Source organism: Scomber japonicus, chromosome 10, assembly GCF_027409825.1.
Source record: "Scomber japonicus isolate fScoJap1 chromosome 10, fScoJap1.pri, whole genome shotgun sequence".
Taxonomy (NCBI): domain Eukaryota; kingdom Metazoa; phylum Chordata; class Actinopteri; order Scombriformes; family Scombridae; genus Scomber; species Scomber japonicus.
Genome location: NC_070587.1, coordinates 35877160 through 35898450, shown reverse-complemented (window position 1 = coordinate 35898450; position 21291 = coordinate 35877160). Strand labels below are relative to the sequence as shown.

The following is a 21291-nucleotide window of genomic DNA, read 5'->3' as shown; positions in this document are numbered from 1 at the left end:
TTTGAGACTCCTTTAGTTCTTTCCTTCCTCTCTTCCCTCCCTCCTTTCCTTCCTTCCTAGGTAGGGTTTGAGACTCCTTTAGTTCTCTATTATGTTGAACTGCATATAATCTGTGTAGCCGTTCTGAAGCCCTCCTTTCCTCCCTCCTTTCCTTCCTTCCTTCCTTCCTCACTCCTTTCCTTCCTTCCTTCCTCCCGCCTTTCCGTCTTTCCTCCCTCCTTTCCTTCCTTCCTTCCTCCCTTCCATTCCTCCTTTTCTTCCATCCTTCCCTCCTCCATTCCTTCCTTCCTCCCTCCTTTCCTTCCTACCTCCCTCCTTTCCTTCCTTCCTCCCTCCTTTTCTTCCTTCCTCACTCCTTTCCTCCCTCCTTTCTTCCCTCCCTCCTTCCCTCCTTTCCTTCCTTTCTTCCCTCCTCCTTTCCTTCCTACCTCCCTCCTTTCCTTCCTTCTCTCCTCCCTCCTTCCCTTCCTTCCTTCCTTCCTTCCTTCCTCCTTTCCTTCCGTCCTCACTCCTTTCTTTCCTTCCTTCCTCCCTCCTTTCCTTCCTTCCTTCCTCCCTCCTTTCCTTCCTTCCTTCCTTCCTCCCTCCTTTCCTATGTTCCTTCCTCTCTCCTTTCCTATGTTCCTTCCTCTCTCCTTTCCTTCCTTCCTTCCTCCCTCCTTTCCTTCCTTCCTTCCCTCCTCCTTTCCTTCTTTCGTCCCTCCTTTCCTTCCTTCCTTCCTTCCTTACTTCCTTCCTCCTTTCCTTCCGTCCTCCCTCCTTTCTTTTCCTTCCTGCCTCCCTCCTTTCCTTCCTTCCTTCCTCCCTCCTTTCCTTTCCTTCCTTCCTTCCTTCCTCCCTCCTTTCCTTCCTTCCTTCCTCCCTCCTTTCCTTCCTTCCTTCCTCCCTCCTTTCCTACCTTTGACCGGTATATGCAGTTAGAGAGAGAAAAGGCAGAAATAGAGAAGGAGAGACTAAAGTTTGAGTTGAAGCATGAGAGGATGAGAGTTGAGGCGCCTTAGAAAGGGAGGGGTTGCAGGTAGAGCTATTAAAATTGGAGCTGATAAAAGAGGCTCAAGCACAGGAATCTTTGACTAGTGGTAGAAGTGAACGTGCGGGTTTGGACATTTCTGAAAGCTTGTGTCTTCTGCCAAAGTTTGATGATAAAGACCCAGACACATTTTCTTCATTGTTTCCTCCCTTCCTTCCTCCCTTCCTTCCTTCCTTATTTCCTTCCTTCCTCCCTCCTTTCCTTCCTTTCTTCCCTCCTCCTTTCCTTCCTTTCTCCCTCCTTTCCTTCCTTTCTTCCTCTCTCCTTTTGTTCCTTTCCTCCTCCTTTCCTCTCTCCTTTCCTTTCTTCCTTCCCTCCTCCTTTCCTTCCTTCCCTCCTCCTTTCCTTCCTCTCTCCCTCCTCCTTTCCTTCCTTCCTCACTCCTTTCGTCCATCCTTTCCCTCCTTCCTCCCTCCTTTCCTTCCTTTCTTCCCTCCTCCTTTCCTTCCTTCCCTCCTCCTTTCCTTCCTTCCTTCCTTCCCTCCTTTCTTTCCTTCCTCCCTCCTTTCCTTCCTTCATTCCTCCTTTCGTTCCTTCCTTCCTTCCTTCCTCCTTTCCTTCCTTTCTTCCCTCTTCCTTTCCTTCCTTCCTCCCTCCTTTCCTTCCTTCCTTCCTTACTTCCTTCCTCCTTTCCTTCCTTTCTTCCCTCCTCCTTTCCTTCCTTCCTTCCTTCCTTCCTTCCTCCTTTCCTTCCGTCCTCCCTCCTTTCTTTCCTTCCTGCATCCCTCCTTTCCTTCCTTCCTTCCTTCCTCCCTCCTTTCCTTCCTTCCTTCACCCCTCCTTTCCTTCCTTCCTTCCTTCCTCCCTCCTTTCCTTCCTTCCTTCCTCCATCATTTCCTTCCTTCCTTACTCCCTCCTTTCCTACCTTTGACCGGTATATGCAGTTAGAGAGAGAAAAGGCAGAAATAGAGAAGGAGAGACTAAAGTTTGAGTTGAAGCATGAGAGGATGAGAGTTGACGCGCCTTAGAAAGGGAGGGGTTGCAGGTTGAGCTATTAAAATTGGAGCTGATAAAAGAGGCTAAAGCACAGGAATCTTTGACTAGTGGTAGAAGTGAACGTGGTGGTTTGGACATTTCTGAAAGCTTGTTTTGATTGTTCCTTCTTTCCTTCCTAGCTTCCTCTTTATCTTCCTTCTTTCTCCTTTCTTCCTCCTTTTTTTCCTTCCTTCCTTCCCTCCTCCTTGCCTTCCTTCCTCACTCCTTTCCTTCCTGCCTAACATGAACGTGGTGGTTTGGACATTTCTGAAAGCTTGTGTCTTCTGCCAAAGTTTGATGATAAAGACCCAGACACATTTTCTTCATTGTTTCCTCCCTTCCTTCCTTCCTTATTTCCTTCCTTCTTTTCTTCCCTCCTCCTTTCCTTCCTTCCCTCCTCCTTTCCTCCCTCCTTTTCTTCCTTCCCAGACACATTTTCTTCATAGTTTGAGCGGGAGGCAGACGATAGAGGATGGCCAGATAGTCATAAAACGTGTTTGTTGTGTGTTTTCACAGGAAAGGCCCAGAGAGTGTTTTCTGCTCTTAGTTCTGCTCAAAGTGTTGATTATGCTGCAGTTAAAGGTGCAGTTCTGAAAGCATATGAACTGGTTCCTGAAGCCCTCCTTTCCTTCCTTCCTTCCTCCCTCCTTTCCTTCTTTCCTTCCTTCCATCCTTCCTCCTTTTCTTCCTTCCTCACTCCTTTCCTCCCTCCTTTCCTTCCTTACTCCCTGCTTTCCTTCCTTCCTTCCCTCCTCTTTTCCTTCTTTCCTCCCTCCTTTCCTTCCTTCCTTCCTTACTTCATTCCTCCTTTCCTTCCGTCCTCCCTCCTTTCTTTCCTTCCTGCCTCCCTCCTTTCCTTCCTTCCTTCCTCCCTCCTTTTCTTCCTTCCTTCCTCCTTTCCTTCCTTCCTTCCTCCTTTCCTTCCTTCCTCCCTCCTTTCCTTCCTTCCTTCCTCCCTCCTTTCCTTCCTTCCTTCCTCCCTCCTTTCCTTCCTTCCTTCCTCCATCCTTTCCTACCTTAGACCGGTATATGCAGTTAGAGAGAGAAAAGGCAGAAATAGAGAAGGAGAGACTAAAGTTTGAGTTGAAGCATGAGAGGATGAGAGTTGAGGCACCTTAGAAAGGGAGGGGTTGCAGGTTGAGCTATTAAAATTGGAGCTGATAAAAGAGGCTAAAGCACAGGAATCTTTGACTAGTGGTAGAAGTGAACGTGGTGGTTTGGACATTTCTGAAAGCTTGTTTTGATTGTTCCTTCTTTCCTTCCTAGCTTCCTCTTTATCTTCCTTCTTTCTCCTTTCTTCCTCTTTTTTTCCTTCCTTCCTTCCCTCCTCCTTGCCTTCCTTCCTCACTCCTTTCCTTCCTGCCTAACGTGAACGTGGTGGTTTGGACATTTCTGAAAGCTTGTGTCTTCTGCCAAAGTTTGATGATAAAGACCCAGACACATTTTCTTCATTGTTTCCTCCCTTCCTTCCTTCCTTATTTCCTTCCTTCTTTTCTTCCCTCCTCCTTTCCTTCCTTCCCTCCTCCTTTCCTCCCTCCTTTTCTTCCTTCCCAGACACATTTTCTTCATAGTTTGAGCGGGAGGCAGACGATAGAGGATGGCCAGATAGTCATAAAACGTGTTTGTTGTGTGTTTTCACAGGAAAGGCCCAGAGAGTGTTTTCTGCTCTTAGTTCTGCTCAAAGTGTTGATTATGCTGCAGTTAAAGGTGCAGTTCTGAAAGCATATGAACTGGTTCCTGAAGCCCTCCTTTCCTTCCTTCCTTCCCTCCTTTTCTTCCTCCCTTCCTCCCTCCTTTCCTTTCCTTCCTTCCCTTCTCCTTTCCTTCCTTCCTCCCTCCTTTCCTTCCTTCCTCACTCCTTTTCTTCCTCCCTTCCTCCCTCCTTTCCTTTCCTTCCTTCCCTCCTCCTTTCCTTCCTTCCTCCCTCCTTTCCTTTCTCCTTTCCTTCCTTCCTTCCTTCCTTCCTCCTTTCCTTCCGTCCTCCCTCCTTTCTTTCCTTCATTCCTCCCTCCTTTCCTTCCTTCCTTCCCTCCTCCTTTCCTTCTTTCGTCCCTCCTTTCCTTCCTTCCTTCCTTCCTTCCTTCCTTCCTTCCTTCCTCCTTTCCTTCCATCCTCCCTCCTTTCTTTCCTTCCTGCCTCCCTCCTTTCTTTCCTTCCTGCCTCCCTCCTTTCCTTCCTTCCTCCCTCCTTTCCTTCCTTCCTTCCTCCCTCCTTTCCTTCCTTCCTTCCTCCCTCCTTTCCTACCTTTGACCGGTATATGCAGTTAGAGAGAGAAAAGGCAGAAATAGAGAAAGAGAGACTAAAGTTAGAGTTGAAGCATGAGAGGATGAGAGTTGAGGCGCCTTAGAAAGGGAGGGGTTGCAGGTTGAGCTATTAAAATTGGAGCTGATAAAAGAGGCTCAAGCACAGGAATCTTTGACTAGTGGTAGAAGTGAACGTGCTGGTTTGGACATTTCTGAAAGCTTGTGTCTTCCTTCCTTCCTCCCTCCTTTCCTTCCTCCCTTCCTTACTCCTTTCCTTCCTTCCTTCCTCCCTCCTTTCCTTCCTTCCTTCCTCCCTCCTTTCCTACCTTTGACCGGTATATGCAGTTAGAGAGAGAAAAGGCAGAAATAGAGAAAGAGAGACTAAAGTTAGAGTTGAAGCATGAGAGGATGAGAGTTGAGGCGGCGTTAGAAAGGGAGGGGTTGCAGGTTGAGCTATTAAAATTGGATAGGCTCTTTCTCTGTTCCTTCCTTCTTTCTCCCTTCCATCCTCCTTTCCTTCCTTCCTCCCTCCTCCTTTCCTTCCTTCCTCCCTCCTTTCCTTCCTTCCTTCCTCCCTCCTTTCCTTCCTTCCTTCCCTCCTCCTTTCCTTCTTTCATCCCTCCTTTCCTTCTTTCCTTCCTTCCTCCCTCCTTTCCTTCCTTCCTTCCTCCCTCCTTTCCTTCCTTCCTTCCCTCCTCCTTTCCTTCTTTCATCCCTCCTTTCCTTCCTTCCTTCCTTCCTCCTTTCCTTCCGTCCTCCCTCCTTTCTTTCCTTCCTGCCTCCCTCCTTTCTTTCCTTCCTGCCTCCCTCCTTTCCTTCCTTCCTTCCTCCCTCATTTCCTTCCTTCCTCCCTCCCTCCTTTCCTTCCTTCCTTCCTTCCTCCCTCCTTACCTTCCTTCCTTCCTCCCTCCTTTCCTACCTTTGACCGGTATATGCAGTTAGAGAGAGAAAAGGCAAAAGTAGAGAAAGAGAGACTAAAGTTAGAGTTGAAGCATGAGAGGATGAGAGTTGAGGCGCCTTAGAAAGGGAGGGGTTGCAGGTAGAGCTATTAAAATTGGAGCTGATAAAAGAGGCTCAAGCACAGGAATCTTTGACTAGTGGTAGAAGTGAACGTGCGGGTTTGGACATTTCTGAAAGCTTGTGTCTTCTGCCAAAGTTTGATGATAAAGACCCAGACACATTTTCTTCATTGTTTCCTCCCTTCCTTCCTCCCTTCCTTCCTTCCTTATTTCCTTCCTTCCTCCCTCCTTTCCTTCCTTTCTTCCCTCCTCCTTTCCTTCCTTTCTCCCTCCTTTCCTTCCTTTCTTCCTCTCTCCTTTCGTTCCTTTCCTCCTCCTTTCCTCCCTCCTTTCCTTTCTTCCTTCCCTCCTCCTTTCCTTCCTTCCCTCCTCCTTTCCTTCCTCTCTCCCTCCTCCTTTCCTTCCTTCCTCACTCCTTTCGTCCATCCTTTCCCTCCTTCCTTCCTCCTTTCCTTCCTTTCTTCCCTCCTCCTTTCCTTCCTTCCCTCCTTTCTTTCCTTCCTCCCTCCTTTCCTTCCTTCATTCCTCCTTTCGTTCCTTCCTTCCTTCCTTCCTTCCTCCTTTCCTTCCTTTCTTCCCTCTTCCTTTCCTTCCTTCCTCCCTCCTTTCCTTCCTTCCTTCCTTACTTCCTCCCTCCTTTCCTTCCTTCCTTCCCTCCTCCTTTCCTTCTTTCGTCCCTCCTTTCCTTCCTTCCTTCCTTCCTTACTTCCTTCCTCCTTTCCTTCCGTCCTCCCTCCTTTCTTTCCTTCCTGCCTCCCTCCTTTCCTTCCTTCCTTCCTCCCTCCTTTCCTTCCTTCCTTCCTCCCTCCTTTCCTATGTTCCTTCCTCTCTCCTTTCCTATGTTCCTTCCTCTCTCCTTTCCTTCCTCTCTCCCTCCTCCTTTCCTTCCTTCCTCACTCCTTTCGTCCATCCTTTCCCTCCTTCCTCCCTCCTTTCCTTCCTTTCTTCCCTCCTCCTTTCCTTCCTTCCCTCCTCCTTTCCTTCCTTCCTCCCTCCTTTCCTTCCTTCATTCCTCCTTTCGTTCCTTCCTTCCTTACTTCCCTCCTCCTTTCCTTTTGTCCTCCCTCCTTTCTTTCCTTCCTGCCTCCCTCCTTTCTTTCCTTCTTGCCTCCCTCCTTTCCTTCCTTCCTTCCTTCCTTCCTTCCTCCTTTCCTTCCTTTCTTCCCTCTTCCTTTCCTTCCTTCCTCCCTCCTTTCCTTCCTTCCTTCCTTCCTTCCTCCCTCCTTTCCTTCCTTCCTTCCTTACTTCCTTCCTCCTTTCCTTCCGTCCTCCCTCCTTTCTTTCCTTCCTGCATCCCTCCTTTCCTTCCTTCCTCCCTCCTTTCCTTCCTTCCTTCCTCCCTCCTTTCCTTCCTTCCTTACTCCCTCCTTTCCTACCTTTGACCGGTATATGCAGTTAGAGAGAGAAAAGGCAGAAATAGAGAAGGAGAGACTAAAGTTAGAGTTGAAGCATGAGAGGATGAGAGTTGACGCGCTTAGAAAGGGAGGGGTTGCAGGTAGAGCTATTAAAATTGGAGCTGATAAAAGAGGCTAAAGCACAGGAATCTTTGACTAGTGGTAGAAGTGAACGTGGTGGTTTGGACATTTCTGAAAGCTTGTTTTGATTGTTCCTTCTTTCCTTCGTTCCTCCCTCCTTTCCTTCCTTCTTTCTCCTTCCTTCCTCCTTTCCTTCCTTCCTTCCCTCCTCCTTGCCTTCCTTCCTCACTCCTTTCCTTCCTGCCTAACGTGAACGTGGTGGTTTGGACATTTCTGAAAGCTTGTGTCTTCTGCCAAAGTTTGATGATAAAGACCCAGACACATTTTCTTCATTGTTTCCTACCTTCCTTCCTCCCTTCCTTCCTTTCTTATTTCCTTCCTTCCTTTCTTCCCTCCTCCTTTCCTTCCTTCCCTCCTCCTTTCCTCCCTCCTTTCCTTCCTTCCTCCTGTTCTTCCTTCCCAGACACATTTTCTTCATAGTTTGAGCGGGAGGCAGACGATAGAGGATGGCCAGATAGTCATAAAACTTTGATGTTGCAGTGTGTTTTCACAGGAAAGGCCCAGAGAGTGTTTTCTGCTCTTAGTTCTGCTCGAAGTGTTGATTATGCTGCAGTTAAAGGTGCAGTTCTGAAAGCATATGAACTGGTTCCTGAAGCCCTCCTTTCCTTCCTTCCTTCCCTCCTTTCCTTCCTTCCTCCCTCCTTTCCTTCCTTCCTTCCTTCCTCCTTTTCTTTCTTCCTTCCTTCCTTCTTTCTCTGTTCCATCCTTCTTTCTCCCTCCTTTCCTTCCTTCTTTCTCCCTTCCATCCTCCCTTCCTTCCTTCTTTCTCTGTTCCTTCCTTCTTTCCCTTCCTCCCTCCTTTCCTTCCTTCTTCCTCCCTTCCATCCTCCCTTCCTTCCTTCTTCCTCTGTTCCTTCCTTCTTTCTCCCTTCCTCCGTTCCTTTTCTTCCTTCTTCCTCCCTTCCTAACTTCCTTCCTTGACTCGAGGACAACAGGAGGGTTAAGAAAGAACTCCTGATTCACCTCATCTCAAAGATCATCACAGAAACATCTACACTCAGCCTCTAGGGGGCGCCCAAAAGCCAGTTCATCTGTCAGTGAGGCATGTTCCAGGGACAAATGGGAGGTTTGATCCAGCCAGGATTTATCATTCATGTAAGAACAAGGGACACTGGAAAGGGGAATGTCCAATCAGTGAGGCAGGACAGAAATCAGCTGACTCCAGTGTGTATGAGTCTGATCTTCCTGTAAAGGCTGCTTCACCTAAAAGTGTTAATGAGATGTATGTATGTATCCTTCCTTCCTTCCTTCTTTCTCTTCTGAGAGATGTATGCACCGTTTGTTTCTCCTTTCCTTCTTTCCTCCCTACCTCCTTTCCTTCCTTCCTTCTCTTCTGAGAGATGTATGCACCGCTTGTTTCAGATGGTTTTGGGTCCATGGATGGGAAAGACAAAACCCCTGTTAAGATATTGGGAGACAGTGGGGCTACTGAGAGTCTCATTGTGGAGAGATTTCCTTCCCCCCTCCTTTCCTCCTTTCCTTCCTTCCTTCCCTCCTAGTAGTGGGGCTACTGAGAGTCTCATTGTGGAGAGCATTTAGCCTTTTTCAACCAGGACTGCTACTAGTGGTGAAGCTCCTGTACTTGGTGTTGGGTTGGTTCCTCTGTTGGTTCTTGTGCATCATTTTCATCTCTTCTCTGATCTGGTTTGTTGAGGTTGATATGTGTGTACGTCCCCAACTGCCAATCCAAGGCATAAACATTATTCTGGGGAACAACTTGGCTGGTGTGAGGGTCTGGAAAGATGGTCCACCACTAGCTTCATTACACATTAACAGTGAATATATTCAGTTTATGGTTTATGAAGAATTCAAAGGAAAGTAAAGAGTGAGACTACCAATCCGGTTCTGACCTGGTTAAAAACATTTCTCTTTTCATGAGCTGCAGTACTTTTACTGTAATACTGCATACTACATCACTATAATACTGCAGTACTTTTACTGTAATTCTGCATACTACATCACTATAATACTGCATTACTTTTACTGTAATACTGCATACTACATCAGTATAATACTGCAGTACTTTTACTGTAATACTGCATACTACATCACTATAATACTGCAGTACTTTTACTGTAATACTGCATACTACATCACTCATAATACTGCAGTACTTTTACTGTAATACTGCATACTACATCACTATAATACTGCAGTACTTTTACTGTAATACTGCATACTACATCACTATAATACTGCAGTACTTTTACTGTGATACTGCATACTACATCACTATAATACTGCAGTACTTTTACTGTAATACTGCATACTACATCACTCATAATACTGCAGTACTTTTACTGTAATACTGCATACTACATCACTATAATACTGCAGTACTTTTACTGTAATACTGCAGTACTTTTACTTGTAATGGAGTATTAGTACATGAGTGTATTAGTAGTTTTACTGCAGTAAAGTATCAGAGTACTTCTTCCAGTACTGTTAGTAGTAATAATATGAAGCTAACAGCAGCAGTTCTTCTTTAAGCAGCCTGCTGAATGTTTTTAGTTCAGAGTCACTTTGAGATTAAATCCAAACCTGAACTCATTTCCAGGATCTAGAAACTAGTTGAACTGTTGTTGCTTTTAGATTCAACATCCTCACAGACAGAAGTGTGTTTTTACTTCTGCAGCACCACCTGTTTTTATCTCTCTGCTCATTTCCTGTTTGTGGCTTCCTGCTTTTAAACTTTCACTTTTGTACTTTTCACTGTGTCGCAGATGTGTTCTCCGTGTGAAGCTTGGGTAAGTGACAGTTTTCAGTTATTTGACAGTAAAAAGTGTAAAAAGTAAAAAGTGAAGCTGCTGTTAGTGTTGAGAGGAGCTCAGCTCAGTTAACAGCTGACTCTGATTAGTCCAGGACTGAGTGGGAATCAACTTTTGATCCAGAACAGACTCAGACGGTTTGTAGTTTTTCTCTCAGTCCAACATTTTGTCAGTTTGGTCTTTCTATAATATTCTCTAAACAGGCTGCAGGTAGAGGACTGCTCCTTGCTGGAATAGTCATGTGTAGTATGAAGAGAAAAAGCTAGAGCTGGTGCTGAAATAGCCAAAATGTGTGTGTGTGTGTGTGTGTGTGTGTGTGTGTGTGTGTGTGTGGTGAAGACAGAAAACACTGCAGTAAATCATTGACTGTGGGTGATATCCTTCTAAAAATGTGTTTTTAACGGTCTGAATTATAGCTCATTAATTGTTGCTTATGGATGATATTAATAGACACAATGTTTAAGGAAGAAAGCTCTTATTTATTTTTTGTAAAGTTTAGCATTCAAGTCAGAGGTGTTGGAACATTGAAAGCAGCGATGAATTGAACCCACGCATGTCGAGCTGTGGCGCAGTCGGAGAGCAAAATGGCCGACTTCCTGTTGGACTTCGGGTCCAAGAGGCTTTATTGTGCGTCCTGACATGTTACATATGTGTACCAAATTCATAGACATAAGTTCATTTGTCTACGTCCATCTGGAGGGAGGGGCTCAAACCATAAAGTATCAAATAGTTTAGCAGGTCTGGCATGTGCACGTTTAGGCGCCAGATATGCATTTGATTTGGAAGAAGAAGAAAAATAATTCCTACATATTCAAAACGGCCTTCACACTGTTTAGTGCTTGGGCCCTAATGAATCAGGGCTTGATGTGTACTAAAACAAAGACAGACAAATTAATTAGTTACAATTCAGATGATCTTCTGTTTGTATAATTAGAACGAAGAATAGTGGAAACCCCCTCTGCACTGTGCACGTTAGACACATGATCTGTGGTTTGTGTACTCACAGAGACAGCAGGAGCTACGTGCTCAGGATGAGCTGTTCAACCACAGACAGCAGGAGCTACGTGCTCAGGATGAGATGTTCAACCACAGTATAAGTAAGACAGGATGTAGTTTCAGTAACAAGAAAGAGGAACTAACTCAAAAGGTGCACTTGTATAGATGACCCCCCCCCCCCCCCCCCGTGCACACCACTGCACTCTCTTGATGTTGATAATTATTGTCGCTTTCATGAGAGGAAAATAAAGTCTCATGACTGAGAGTTTCATTTCTCATTTTAATGACTGGATAAGTGACAATTGGTCAGCAGGTCACAATGCACTGTGGTTAGTTTGTATCATCTGGTTTGGAAAAATGACTTGACGTGGAAAAGCTGTAACCAAAAGTGCAGTGGGGAAGCAAATAAATAAAAAAAGGAAGAGAAAGAAATAGCTGCAAAAAAAGGAAGAAGTTTTGTGATAAAAGTCGTATTTGCAGTAAGGAGGCTCAGTACGTTCAGTCACATGTATCAGTCATAACTGTTGTGCTTTCACAGAACACTAATATTGGCTTCATCTTGAGCCAAACACTTGAGATGATTTAATCCATTGTATCATTGTCTTGTGATTTGTGCGTGCAGCTAAATTTGAACTACTCAGCTTTTGACTATCAGGTAATGAAGGTGGATTATAATGGTCAAGGTGGGTAACATCGGGGGGGCATGATTTGTGCAGTGAGACAGTGCGGGGGCCCCTGGGGTTACTAATCCAGCCTTGGCTGCTGTTGAATGATATTGTTCTACTGAGAGCTGTTTCTCATATTTAGTCCATTTCTATCAATGAGGGTGGACTAAATAATAGAAACAGCTGATGTTCAGAGCATCAGAGAACAGTAGAGAGAACAGTAGAGAGTCAGTGATGCAGGAACCTGAAGCTGTTCACCTGTTCCACCTCAGCTCCTTTCATGTAGACACACTCATGTGTCTTCACCTCCCGTCTCCTAAAATCTATCAGCTGATTGGTTTAGCTGATGTTGAGCAGCAGCCTGTCAGATGTTTGTCTCCTGGCTGTTTGTAATGGATGATGGTGGTGTGGTCCCTCCTCCAGGGTCCGTGTATGTTCTGGTATTTGGATTTTCCGTTCATGAATGGGAATTAAAAAACAAAAAACGACTGGTTTATTTGATTTTCGTTTTGAAATACAATAACAAAAATTGAATTACACTGCATTTTTCTTTCATTTTCATTTTCTATTTCATATTACAAAAATAAATTCACTAGTCAACAGGGACGAAAAAACGGACCAAAAACAACCATTTATTCATATTCTCGCACCGGAAGCTTGGCAAGAGCGCATGTCCAGGAGTGAGACAATTAAGGAGAATAGGCTTATGACGGAGACTTCGAAGAGGAAAATGGACCAGTATGTCGTGTTCAGAAAGAGCAAGAGAGTTTGTCTTCGCGATGAAGACATGACTGCTAGCAGGCACGCGCACACATAGAGCCCTAGGGGTGCTTGAGCCCCTGCCCTTTTTGCCTCGTATTAAAAAGTGCCGTGTGTGTGTGTGTGTGTGTGTGTGTGTGTGTGTGTTTTAAATAACATTAATTAATTCCTGTTAGGGGAAAAAAAACAAAAAAACAAACAGCGGTACAAAAACCATTTACTTTACGGGGTTGTTGTTTGTGTTGAGCCTGTTGCTCCTCTGTCCGTTGCGTCTCCGCTCGGTCACAGAGCCGAGAGAGAGAGGCAGAGACAGAGAGAGAGAGATAGAGAGAGAGAGAGAGAGAGAGAGAGGGAGAGAGGGAGAGAGAGAGAGAGAGAGAGAGAAGCAGCTGCCCCATGGATAACTGAGGAGACGTGACAGTGGAGCAACGTGAACCTGAGCTATGGTCTAACTAGTCTCCGTCCACTTATTCAACGTGCTTAAATATGTTTAATATTTCAATAAAACGCTCTATTTTAGTCAATGTGTCAGCTTCTGTTTTTGCCGGACGTGAATTCAGCACAGAGCAGATCGTGCGGGACAGGAAATCGTGTACAAAATACAAAATAAAACACCGGGATCCATCCATCCATCCATCTTCTTGCCGCTTATCCGGGGTCGGGTCGCGGGGGCAGCAGCCTAAGCAGGGAAGCCCAGACTTCCCTCTCCCCAGCCACTTCGTCCAGCTCTTCCAGGGGGACCCCGAGGCGTTCCCAGGCCAGCCGAGAGACATAGTCTCTCCAGCGTGTCCTGGGTCTTCCCCGGGGTCTCCTACCGGTGGGACGTGCCCTGAACACCTCACCAGGGAGGCGTCCGGGAGGCATCCTGATTAGATGCCCGAACCACCTCATCTGGCTCCTCTCGACGTGGAGGAGCAGCGGGTCTACTCCGAGCTCCCTCCGGATAACTGAGCTTCTCACCCTATCTCTAAGGGAGAGCCCAGCCACCCTACGGAGGATGCTCATTTCGGCCGCTTGTACCCGCGATCTTGTTCTTTCGGTCACTACCCAAAGCTCATGACCATAGGTGAGGGTAGGAACGAAGATCGACTGGTAAATCGAGAGCTTCGCCTTTCGGCTCAGCTCTCTCTTCACCACGACGGATCTGTGCAGAGTCCGCATTACTGCAGACGCCGCACCGATCCGCCTGTCGATCTCCCGTTCCATCCTTCCCTCACTCGTGAACAAGACCCCGAGGTACTTGAACTCCTCCACTTGAGGCAGAATCTCATCCCCGACCCGAAGAGTGCACTCCACCCTTTTCCGGTTGAGGACCATGGCCTCGGATTTGGAGGTGCTGATTTTCATCCCGGCCGCTTCACACTCGGCTGCGAACCGATCCAGTGAGAGTTGGAGGCCACGGTCTGATGAAGCCAACAGGACCACATCATCTGCAAAAAGCAGTGACCCAATCCTGAGGTCACCAAACCGGACCCCCTCTACACCCTGGCTGCGCCTAGAAATCCTGTCCATAAAAATTATGAACAGGATCGGTGACAAAGGGCAGCCCTGGCGGAGTCCAACTCTCACCGGAAACAAGTCCGACTTATTGCCGGAAATGCGGACCAAGCTCTGACACCGGTCATACAGGGAACGGACGGCCCTTATCAGGGAGTCCGATACCCCATACTCCCGGAGAACCCCCGACAGGACCCCCCGAGGGACACGGTCGAATGCCTTCTCCAAGTCCACAAAACACATGTGGACTGGTTGGGCAAACTCCCATGCACCCTCAAAGATCCTGCAGAGGGTGTAGAGCTGGTCCACTGTTCCACGGCCCGGACGAAAACCACACTGCTCCTCCTGAATCCGAGATTCGACTATCCGACGGACCCTCCTCTCCAGCACCCCCGAATAGACCTTACCAGGGAGGCTGAGGAGTGTGATTCCCCTGTAATTGGAACACACCCTCCGGTCCCCCTTCTTAAAAAGAGGGACCACCACCCCAGTCTGCCAATCCAGAGGCACTGCCCCCGATGTCCACGCGATGCTGCAGAGTCGTGTCAACCATGACAGCCCCACAGCATCCAGGGCCTTGAGGAACTCGGGGCGGATCTCATCCACCCCCGGGGCCCTGCCACCGAGGAGCTTTTTAACCACCTCGGCGACCTCCACCCCAGAGATAGGAGAGCCCACACCCAAGCCCCCAGGCCCTGCTTCCTTACCAGAAGGCGTGTTGGTGGGATTGAGGAGGTCTTCGAAGTATTCCTTCCACCGATCCACAACGTCCCGAGTCGAGGTCAGCAGCGCACCGTCCCCACCGTACACAGTGTTTACGGTGCACTGCTTCCCCCTCCTGAGACGCCGGATGGTGGTCCAGAATCTCTTCGAAGCCGTCCGGAAGTCTTTTTCCATGGCCTCACCGAACTCCTCCCATGTCCGGGTTTTTGCCTCAGAGACCGCCCTAGCTGCGCTCCGCTTGGTCTGCCGGTACCTGTCTGCTGCCTCCGGAGTCCTACAAGCCAAAAAGGCCCTATAGGACTCCTTCTTCAGCTTGACGGCATCCCTCACCGCCGGTGTCCACCAGCGGGTTCGGGGATTGCCGCCCCGACAGGCACCGACCACCTTGCGGCCACAGCTCCGGTCAGCCGCCTTGACAATGGAGGCACGGAACATGGCCCACTCGGACTCAATGTCCCCCGCCTCCCCCGGTACATGGTCGAAGCTCTCCCGGAGGTGTGAGTTGAAACTCTCTCTGACAGGAGACTCTGCCAGACGTTCCCAGCAGACCCTCACAATACGTTTGGGCCTGCCAGGTCTGCCCGGCATCCTCCCCCACCATCGGAGCCAACTCACCACCAGGTGGTGATCAGTTGACAGCTCCGCCCCTCTCTTCACCCGAGTGTCCAAGACATGCGGCCGCAAGTCCGACGACACGACTACAAAGTCAATCATCGAACTGCGGCCTAGGGTGTCCTGGTGCCAAGTGCACATATGGACACCCTTATGCTTGAACATGGTGTTCGTTATGGACAATCCGTGACGAGCACAGAAGTCCAATAACAGAACACCACTCGGGTTCAGATCAGGGGGGCCGTTCCTCCCAATCACACCCTTCCAGGTCTCACTGTCGCTACCAACATGGGCGTTGAAGTCCCCCAGCAGAACGAGGGAATCCCCAGGGGGAGTGTTTTCCAGCACCCCCTCCAAGGAGTCCAAAAAGGCTGGATACTCTGAAGTGCTGTTTGGACCATAGGCACAAACAACAGTCAGGATCCGTCCCCCCACCCGAAGGCGGAGGGAGGCCACCCTCTTGTCTACCGGGGTAAACTCCAACATACAGGCACCAAGCCGGGGGGCAATAAGTATTGCCACCCCTGCCCGGCGCCTGACACCAGTGGCAACTCCAGAGTGGACGAGAGTCCAACCCCTCTCAAGGAGACTGGTTCCAGAGCCCTTGCTGTGCGTCGAGGTGAGGCCGACTATATCTAGCCGGAACTTCTCAACCTCACGCACCAGCTCAGGCTCCTTCCCCACCAGAGAGGTGACGTTCCACGTCCCTAGAGCTAGCTTCTGCAGCTGAGGATCGGACCGCCAAGGTCCCCGCCTTCGGCCGCTGCCCAGCTCACATTGCACCCGACCCCTTTGGCCCCTCTCACTGGTGGTGGGTCTGTGGGAGCGGGGTCCCATGTCCCTTTTTCGGGCTATGCCCGGCCGGGCCCCATGGGGGAAGGCCCGGCCACCAAGCGCTCGCCTCCGAGCCCCACCCCCAGGCCTGGCTCCAGGGGGGGGCCCCGGTGACCCACGTCCGGGCAAGGGACACGAAAATCCAAATATCTTGCTCGTCATCGGGGTTTTCTGAGCTACCTTTTGTCTGGCCCCTCCCCCCGGACCTGTTTGCCATGGGAGACCCTACCAGGGGCATAAAGCCCCCGACAACTGAGCTCCTGGGGTCATTGGGACACGCAAACCCCTCCACCACGGTAAGGTAGTAGCTCAGGGAGGGGATAAATTTCAAAATAAAATTCACCGTGTTTACGGCGGATCATATTTCCTTCACTACAGGTCTGAAGTACAGGTCCGAGGTTTAGATATAAAGTTTATTGTGACTTTGATAATGTGAATGAACTCATGTTGACACAAAAGAAAGAGCAAATGCATCACTTTCACCTACAGGACACACAGCTAAGTAGTTAGCTTTCTATTAGCACTTTATTTTTTAATTTTACATTAATTTCCATATTGTGTAAAGGACAGGGAAAAAAACTTGGTGTGCGCTCTGCATGCACACATGCTGCCCTTTTCTGAGTTTGAGCCCCTGCCCCTCTATAATCATGTGCATGTCCCTGACTGCAGGTTACATAGATCTGCCTAAATGACAGCTTCCGGTGCGAGATTATGAATACATGGTTGTTTTTGGTCCGTTTTTTCGTCCCTGTTGACTAGTGAATTTATTTTTGTTATATGAAATAGAAAATGAAAATGAAAGAAAAATGCAGTGTAATTCAATTTTTGTTATTGTATTTCAAAACGAAAATCAAATGAACCAGTCGTTTTTTGTTTTTCAATTCCCATTCATGAACGGAAAATCCAAATACCAGAACATACACGGACCCTCCAGCTGTCAGTAGAAGCACATTTGATGTTTGTAGACTTTGACAGTGAAGTGATGATGAAGTGACAGCAGCCTCACATCATATGGACTGATGAAGGAGAATCAGCAGCATCTTCTCTCTCTGTTTCCTCCACAGCTGAAGCTCCAAAGTCTCTGTGACTGGATGTGAACTGAGCAGCTGAACATCTTCCATGTTGTAGTGAGTGAGTGCAGCTCTCCCAGCAGCTGTTTCTCTGCTATGGACCAGTGTGAGGACAGAGAGGAGGGAGTCCCTCCCTCTAAACGCTCTCTGTGTGGGGAACATGACAGCCAGACCAAAGCTCAGAGGTGAGATGAGGATCTCTAACTGTCCATCACTGTTCTCCACTCACATCACTCCACCATCATTATTCACACTCACTGTCACATCTAACACTCAACTACTGAATAATAAGTCACAATAACTCAGAATGAACTACTAACTGTGTGAGTTAACAAAGAGCTCAACCACTGATTAGTCAACTAATCAACTAAGATGAGACAGCATCTTTCATCAGATGACATTTTGATGAACAGGAGAACGTTTCTCATCCACTGTCTTCTTACTGATTTTCATTCTGCTTCTAAAACTTCAGCTACTGACAGTCTGCTCAAAATTCATCTTTATAAACTCTTTGATTTGTTGTTTGTTTGTATCAGGATGCAGCAGCAGAGAGCAGACTCTCCTGAACCCAGCTGTGTGTCCATGAAGAGTGACGACTCTATGGAGCTTCCTATGAAGTTTAGAGATGGACGACCTGCTGATGGAAGGTAAGAATTTAAAGAAGAAGAAGAGAGAGAGGAAGGAGAGGAGAGAGGAAGGAGAGGAGAGAGAAGCACATTGAAGGTCCGGGACTACGGGGAAGAAGTTTAGCTTATTGAATGCATTAATAGTACATGAATGTTAATGGATATAGATGGATGGATAGAGAGAGAGAGAGAGAGGAGGAGAGAGGAGCCCAGTGCATCATGGGAGTAGTCCCCCAGCAGTCTAAGCCTATAGCAGCATAAACTAGGAGCTGGAACCGGCCCAAACTATAAGCTTTATCACAAAGGAACATTTGAAGCCTACTCTTAAACGTAGAGAGGGTTCTGCCCCCCGGAACCAATCTGGGAGATGGTTCCACAGGAGAGGAACCTGAGAACTGAAGGCTCTGCCTCCTGTTCTACTTTTAGAGATACTAGGAACCACAAGTAGGCCTGCATGCTGGGAGCGCAGTGTTCTCGTAGGTTCATAAGGTTCTATGAGCTGGGAGCGCAGTGTTCTAGTAGGTTCATAAGGTTCTATGAGCTGGGAGCGCAGTGTTCTAGTAGGTTCATAAGGTTCTATGAGCTGTGAGCGCAGTGTTCTAGTAGGTTCATAAGGTTCTATGAGCTGTGAGCGCAGTGTTCTAGTAGGTTCATAAGGTTCTATGAACTGGGAGCGCAGTGTTCTAGTAGGTTCATAAGGTTCTATAAGTTCTTGAAGATATGATGGAGCCTGACTATTGAGAGCTTTGAAGGTGAGGAGAAGGAATTTAAATTCTATTCTGAATTTTATGGGAAGCCGATGCAGTGAAGCCAAGATGGGAGTAATATGATCTCTCTTTCTAGTTTTTGTCAGAACACGAGCTGCTGCATTCTGGACCAGCTTGAGAGTCTTTAGAGACTTGTTAGGGTTCTAGGGTTAGGGTTCTGGACCAGCTGGAGAGTCTTAGAGACTTGTTAGGGTTCTAGGGTTAGGTTTCTGGACCAGCTGGAGAGTCTTAGAGACTTGTTAGGGTTCTAGGGTTAGGGTTCTGGACCAGCTGGAGAGTCTTTAGAGACTTGTTAGGGTTCTAGGGTTAGGGTTCTGGACCAGCTGGAGAGTCTTAGAGACTTGTTAGGGTTCTAGGGTTAGGGTTCTGGACCAGCTGGAGAGTCTTTAGAGACTTTTTATGGTTCTAGGGTTAGGTTTCTGGATCAGCTGGAGAGTCTTTAGAGACTTGTTAGGGTTCTAGGGTTAGGGTTCTGGACCAGCTGGAGAGTCTCTAGAGACTTGTTAGGACAGCCTGATAATAATGAATTACAGTAGTCCAGCCTAGAAGTAACAAATGCATGGACTAGTTTTTCAGCATCATTGTGAGACAGGATGTGTCTAATTTTTTGCAACATTATGCAGATGAAAGAAGGCAGTCCTTGAAATTTGTTTTATATGGGAATTAAAGGACAGATCCTGATCAACTATAACTCCCTGGCCCTGGTGCTTTATGTGTGAAAACACATAAAGCACCAGGGCCAGTCTTTAAAAAGATGTTTGGATCACCTTGTAGCTGCTCTAACAGAGTCTGTACAGAGTAAAAGCTGCTTGATGCTATGTTCATCCATCTGGAGGTGAACTGGGATGTTAATATTTCCATCTTTAGTTATTGAGGTTAACACAGATTGTTACTGAGCCATAGAACTGCTGTGGAACATCCTCACTTCCTTCTTCTTCTGTTGACTCATGACCAAGTCACTGCCATCCTCTTTTCATCACTGCAGCAATACAAACTCATCAGTCACTCTGTTCTGAAACATTTCTATTTAATCTGACATTTAAACTGATGATTAATCCTTCATTTCTTTGGTTTTAACTTCATGCTTTTGTCTGTTTTATTAGTATCAGGATGCAGCAGCAGAGAGCAGACTCTCCTGAACCCAGCTGTGTGTCCATGAAGAGTGACTTCTCTATGGAGCTTCCTATGAAGTTTAGAGATGGACGACCTGCTGATAGAAGGTAAGAATTTAAAGAAGAAGAAGAGAGAGAGGAAGGAGAGGAGAGAGGAAGGAGAGGAGAGAGAAGCACATTGAAGGTCCGGGACTGGAATCTGTCATCCGGACGTCTCCAGGCCCAGATTACCTGTGAGACCAGAAAGCACAGACAACTCCGGGGAAGAAGTTTAGCTTATTGAAGCATTAATAGAACATGAATGTTAATGGATATAGATGGATGGATAGAGAGAGAGAGAGAGAGGAGGAGAGAGGAGCCCAGTGCATCATGGGAGTCCCCCAGCAGTCTAAGCCTATAGCAGCATAAACTAGGAGCTGGAACCGGCCCAAACTATAAGCTTTATCACAAAGGAACGTTTGAAGCCTACTCTTAAACATAGAGAGGGTTCTGCCCCCCGGAACCAATCTGGGAGATGGTTCCACAGGAGAGGAACCTGAGAACTGAAGGCTCTGCCTCCTGTTCTACTTTTAGAGATACTAGGAACCACAAGTAGGCCTGCATGCTGGGAGCGCAGTGTTCTTGTAGGTTCATAAGGTTCTATGAGCTGGGAGCGCAGTGTTCTAGTAGGTTCATAAGGTTCTATGAGCTGGGAACGCAGTGTTCTAGTAGGTTCATAAGGTTCTATGAACTGGGAGCGCAGTGTTCTAGTAGGTTCATAAGGTTCTATAAGTTCTTGAAGATATGATGGAGCCTGACCATTGAGAGCTTTGAAGGTGAGGAGAAGGAATTTAAATTCTATTCTGAATTTTATGGGAAGCCGATGCAGTGAAGCCAAGATGGGAGTAATATGATCTCTCTTTCTAGTTTTTGTCAGAACACGAGCTGGTGCATTCTGGACCAGCTTGAGAGTCTTTAGAGACTTGTTAGGGTTCTAGGGTTAGGGTTCTGGACCAGCTGGAGAGTCTTAGAGACTTGTTAGGGTTCTAGGGTTAGGTTTCTGGACCAGCTGGAGAGTCTTAGAGACTTGTTAGGGTTCTAGGGTTAGGGTTCTGGACCAGCTGGAGAGTCTTTAGAGACTTGTTAGGGTTCTAGGGTTAGGGTTCTGGACCAGCTGGAGAGTCTTAGAGACTTGTTAGGGTTCTAGGGTTAGGGTTCTGGACCAGCTGGAGAGTCTTTAGAGACTTTTTATGGTTCTAGGGTTAGGTTTCTGGATCAGCTGGAGAGTCTTTAGAGACTTGTTAGGGTTCTAGGGTTAGGGTTCTGGACCAGCTGGAGAGTCTCTAGAGACTTGTTAGGACAGCCTGATAATAATGAATTACAGTAGTCCAGCCTAGAAGTAACAAATGCATGGACTAGTTTTTCAGCATCATTGTGAGACAGGATGTGTCTAATTTTTGCAACATTATGCAGATGACAGAAGGCAGTCCTTGAAATGTGTTTTATATGGCAATTAAAGGACAGATCCTGATCAACTATAACTCCCTGGCCCTGGTGCTTTATGTGTGAAAACACATAAAGCACCAGGGCCAGTCTTTAAGAAGATGTTTGGATCACCTTGTAGCTGCTCTAACAGAGTCTGTACAGAGTAAAAGCTGCTTGATGCTGTGTTCATCCATCTGAAGGTGAACTGGGATGTTAATATTTCCATCTTTAGTTATTGAGGTTAACACAGATTGTTACTGAGCCATAGAACTGCTGTGGAACATCCTCACTTCCTTCTTCTTCTGTTGGCTCATGACCAAGTCGCTGCCATCCTCTTTTCATCACTGCAGCAATATGAACTCATCAGTCACTCTGTTCTGAAACATTTCTATTTAATCTGACATTTAAACTGATGATTAATCCTTCATTTCTTTGGTTTTAATTTCATGCTTTTGTCTGTTTTATTAGTATCAGGATGCAGCAGCAGAGAGCAGACTCTCCTGAACCCAGCTGTGTGTCCATGAAGAGTGACGACTCTATGGAGCATCCTGTTAATTGTAAAGATGGACAACCTGCTGATGGAAGGTAAGAATTTA

The 21291-nt window shown here is 47.2% G+C and overlaps 1 protein-coding gene and 1 long non-coding RNA gene across 2 annotated transcripts in view; both read left to right on the top strand.

Annotated features, from left to right (window-relative positions):
* The window catches only part of LOC128367042 (NLR family CARD domain-containing protein 3-like), a 73406-nt gene that overhangs the window by 37379 nt on the left and 14736 nt on the right, over nt 1-21291 (top strand). The window lies entirely within an intron of this gene.
* Nucleotides 16818-21238, top strand: LOC128367072 (uncharacterized). Its single transcript, XR_008321910.1, has 3 exons — nt 16818-16911; nt 17263-17373; nt 21164-21238. It is a non-coding gene; the product is annotated as an uncharacterized LOC128367072 (long non-coding RNA).